A 4,861-nucleotide genomic window follows, 5' to 3' on the forward strand; every position below is an offset into this window, starting at 1 on the left:
ACGTAAGACATTTTACATGATCTATGGATATTTTTACTATTAACCCAATGAACATTTTCTGAAAGATATTTTACATAAATTTTCAAAAATTATCTAAAATAAATTTTTCGTCCTTCAAACAAGCAAAATTCTTAAAAACATTTTCTGAAAGATATTTTACATCAAAAAAAACTTAAGCTAAAAAACTTTGGGCAGACCTTTTTACTTATTGAAGGAAGAAACAAGGGTACAAAAAGAAGTCTCTCAAAGACCCTAGATAGAACCAAAACAGATCAGGTGCCCCCCAAAAACTAATACTTCCTAAGCCAAATGAACACATAAAACAAATCAAAAAAATCTTTAACAAACACTTTTTATTTCGCAAACATCCAGAAAACTGCATCAAACAAGTGCAAAGACATTCATAATTAGCCAGCTACCCTGGACAACAAGAGGAAGCGAACTTATTATTAACCATATTTTCAGCTTTCTTGGTTTGATTTCCTTTGCAATTTACCCCTTTTTTTTGGGTGGCTTCCGTGCCTTTGGACTTGGCTCTGGCTTTGGCTCTTCAATGCTTTGTTTTTCTGCAGAATCCAAAAGAGCACATTAATTTCTTAAGCACAAAACCGATGTAAATTAAAGCAACTCAAAGCTTACTTACAATAAAAGCAATAAGCAAATGAAATTCTTGAGTATCAAGTGAAGCTGTTATTGTAGAAAACGATGGATAAACTAGTAACTAATCTGCCCTTACTTTGCGCAAATATTGCTCGAGCTGAGGAAGGAGGGGTGAACATCAGAAGGGTGGAAAGCAAGAGAATGAAAACTATAAGAAATGCCTTCATTTTGGGCAATATGCAGCTAGGTTTTGCGTGCTCCTTTCTTGTGTAAATCATCTTCCCCTCCACTTCCATTTTATAGCACCATTCCTAGTCCTTCAAGACTCAAGTTGCAAGCATGATAATATTATATAATTTCACTATCACCTTAATTTTTTAGATGACGAAAATTTCAACACGAAATCGAAGACTTCCTGTTAATATATTTGTCGTTTTTCGTTAGGAAATGATTATCCAAGTGGGTAAGTTAAGATATGATTAATAACAGTAATCTATCCTAATCAATTTGTATTAAGAAGTGGTTTCTCCGATCTTTCTGTGATGCCTTCTTTCTATTTCTTAATGAAAATTACATATGTAAATAAGGTCTATGTTTAATTTTGGCATAATGTTAAAAAAAAAATCCTTAAATTATTTATAAAAAATTTCAATAAGTTTTTATTTTTTTATTACATTCAATCAACCTTATGTATTTTTATTTAGAGTTAAATAAGTCACTATCACTATTCACTAATGATAAATTAATTATCATTAGTCAAAATGTCTCTTGTTATTTTATATCCATATAGCATTGATATAGTGCTGATATGAAGGGTGAAAAACGTCACATAGTCATATTTTCATATCACATCATCATCAATTATGATATATCAATATGCTACATTATTATCAATCATAACATGCTAGCATGCCATGTAAATTCCACGTGGGATAAAAAGGTAAATGACATTTTAATTAAGTCATTCATTAGTTATAAAAACTTATTTGATTCAAAATAAAATTACAAAAGCATTAATTAAATGCAATAAAAATATAAGGATTTGTTTAAAATATTTTAAATAGTTTAGGATTTTTTTAAATATTATGTCTTTATTTATGTTTAAGTTGACTTTTTGCTATCACAATAGCTTATGTTGACTTTTTTAATAAATTATTCTATAAATTTAAGTAATATTAATAGACACAATTAATATTAGCATAATACTCAAACAAGCCTCTAAATTATTTAAGAAAATTCAAATAAAACTTTATTCTTTTATTACGTTTAATCAAGTTCATGTTTTTTTATTTTTTGTCAAACAAACCTTAATAACTAAAAATTAACTAATTGTTATTAGTCAAAATGTTACTTGTCATTTATATATATTTACATGACATTAACAATATGTTAATGTGGAAGGCGAAAAATGTCACATGGTCATATTATCATGTCATCATCAATTATGATATGTTAGTACGTCATGTCTACATCACACAACATAGAATGACAAATGGTATTTTGATTAAGTCAATCCCTAGTTATAACGACTTATTTGACTCAAAATAAAAATACAAAAGCTTATTGGATTCAAAATAAAAATATATGAACTTTATTGAACGCAACAAAAAGATAAAGACTTATTTAAATTTTTTTAGAATATTATGCCATTAATATTTATTTTTATTTTGAATCTAACTAGTTAATTTAGACTACACAGCAAAAGGGGTGGAAATGACACAAGGAAAAAGTCACAAATTTTAAGGTACCTGCACTCGAACTCAATTATAAAATCTAATGCATATGTCTTGTTTGAATCCAATTAACAACATTCTATTAAAATGTAAACTCATTTAGTTAAAAATGATTTTGGCACCTACGAAAAAATTCGATACACAATCCGATGTGATCCAAATTCAATAATAAAAAATATATTTTAATTATTTTTATTTAGTTAATCAAAATTAAATTAATAAATTTCAAAATAAATTTTATATTTAAATAATTTATAAATTAAAAGAAATTATTTCTCAATTATAAATAAAACATACACTAAAAATATAAAAATTAATATAAATACTTAAAAATTATTATTTATAATTGACTTCAAATATTGGATATATTAAAATTATTAATCACAAATTATCTGAACCGTTTAAAAAAAATACCTTAATCTTATTTAAATAAATCAAATAATATCGGATAGCCGATTTTGTACTTTCCAATTCGTAAAGAGGTAACCGTTATCCTCCCCCCAAAACCCCAACTTCTAGTGTAAAAGGGAGACCGTTCAAGCAGCAATGAGTTGAACTACTGATGCTTTGTATTTGGAATTGTGATGTAAACTAAGATGTTAGAGAATGATGATGTTCAGTCTTGTACAAGAGCATAAGAAAGTTCTCCATCATTATTTAATTATTATAGGTTTGAAATGGAGATATGCAAACTCACAATTTACCAATTATCACAATTTATTTCCCAATACAGTTCACACACTATAGAAAGGCAGCTAGGCTGAAGATGATTAAGAGGATAGCAATCATCGGCCATAATCAGTTTTCTCGGTTGGATCTGATCAACGCCGTCCTTTGCATTTACCCTTTTTATGCTTTTTACACTTGGGACTTGGCGATGGCCTTGGCTCCGTTGGACTTGGTCCTGGCTTTGGCCTTGGGTAGCTATTTTTCTCTGCACATTTATCAGCACAACGGAAGCTAAGCTACTAAAAGCAACTCAAAATATTTAAGCTAATCAAATTCTTATCCTTTTGCATCAACACAAAAACAAACAAAATATATATGCATAAAGTGGGATTTATATATTGCTTTAGAAAACGATGGAACTAATATAATTAAAAAATAAAAGGATGAAGAATTTTGCATAAAACATCTAATTAGTTGATCTTACTATGGGCAACCAGTGCTCGAGCTGAGGTGGGAGTAGTGGAAATAAGAAGAGTGGAAACCAGCAAGAGAATGCAAACTATAAGAAACGCTTTCATTTTGGGCAACAGCTTTTGTTTGTTGTACTTTGTCGTGTAAACGCATCTCCCCTCCAATCCCATTTTTATAGCACTGTTCAAGTGCTTTCAACGGTCAACGTTCCAAGCATGATCATTTTTTTTAATAATTACATTATTCTGTTAAATGACGAAATTCAATGCGACATGATGAATTAGTGTTTTTTTTTATTTTAATTTTTTTTATAACATTTAACTAAAACTCTCAAATGATAGAAAGTGTGCAACTTGTAACATGAAAATAAACGTTGAAAGAGCTCCTCTTAATCGGTGTCATATATTAGAGCTTAATTACATTCTTATTGAATCATAATTGTAGCAACCTAACCTTATCATTTTGTATACTTCTAATAGAAAAGCATACGAGATCTTTGGTTGATGATCTCTTTTGATTTGGCTGTGTTTAATTTATACTTGTTTGAGTTGACTTGAACAGCTATCCAGCTAGCCTCTTTGGACTGCAATTTTTTTTTTTTTTATCATTCAATTTATTAATTCCTTTCTTCCACAATTTTTTTCAATCTCGAGCAATAAATTAATCGCTAAAGCTAGATCGTTATCTTTTGGGAGAAACAAACTAACAAAGGAAGATCAAGACAAGTCCTCCACATGATATGAAGGTTCTCCCTTCGCTTTGGCGACAATAAAGACGCAATTATACTCGTTAATTTCACTTGTTCTGCCAAATTTGTATTATTATATCATGTGGTAGGTGACACTAACAAGTCAAGATGCAGATGGTAACCACCATGTAACATCATCCATGCCCGCTTTTTCAATTAACCATTTATAAATGATCCAAGTAATCGCCTTTATGTTATACAAACTCTTCATTTTATCTTAATCTTCCATATTAAACACTTCATCTGGCACTTGGATCTCCATGTAAAAAATTTATCAAAAACATGGCATATCCATGTAAAACACATACCCACATTTGACACCCTATTAATATAGATAGCTTACTGTAGACACCTAAATAAAAAAAAATTAAAATTAAAATTAAATTAAATAAAATAAATAATAATTAAAAAAAAATAGGGATGGCTGGGCGTACCGTCCCATCCCCCACCCACTACGCGTGATGGGGGTTCTGGCCACCAACTCCAGGGGGTGCTAGAACCCCCTCGCAGGGTTGTCCAATTTTTTGGACAACCCGGCTCTTTAAAAGCCTTGCAAAAAAAGAAGAAGAAAAACCAGCGGTTAGCCACAGAAAAAGAAAAACAAAAGAAAGAAACAAAACAAAGAAAAACAAGGAGAAAA

At 29.7% G+C, this 4,861-nt stretch overlaps 1 long non-coding RNA gene across 1 annotated transcript; it reads right to left on the reverse strand.

The window, feature by feature from the left end:
- Positions 2,914–3,664, reverse strand: LOC108663452. Its single transcript, XR_001929472.1, has 2 exons — positions 3,487–3,664; positions 2,914–3,267 (listed from the first exon to the last, which is right to left on the reverse strand). It is a non-coding gene; the product is annotated as an uncharacterized LOC108663452 (long non-coding RNA).

This window comes from Theobroma cacao, chromosome 9 (genome assembly GCF_000208745.1).
Source record: "Theobroma cacao cultivar B97-61/B2 chromosome 9, Criollo_cocoa_genome_V2, whole genome shotgun sequence".
NCBI lineage: Eukaryota > Viridiplantae > Streptophyta > Magnoliopsida > Malvales > Malvaceae > Theobroma > Theobroma cacao.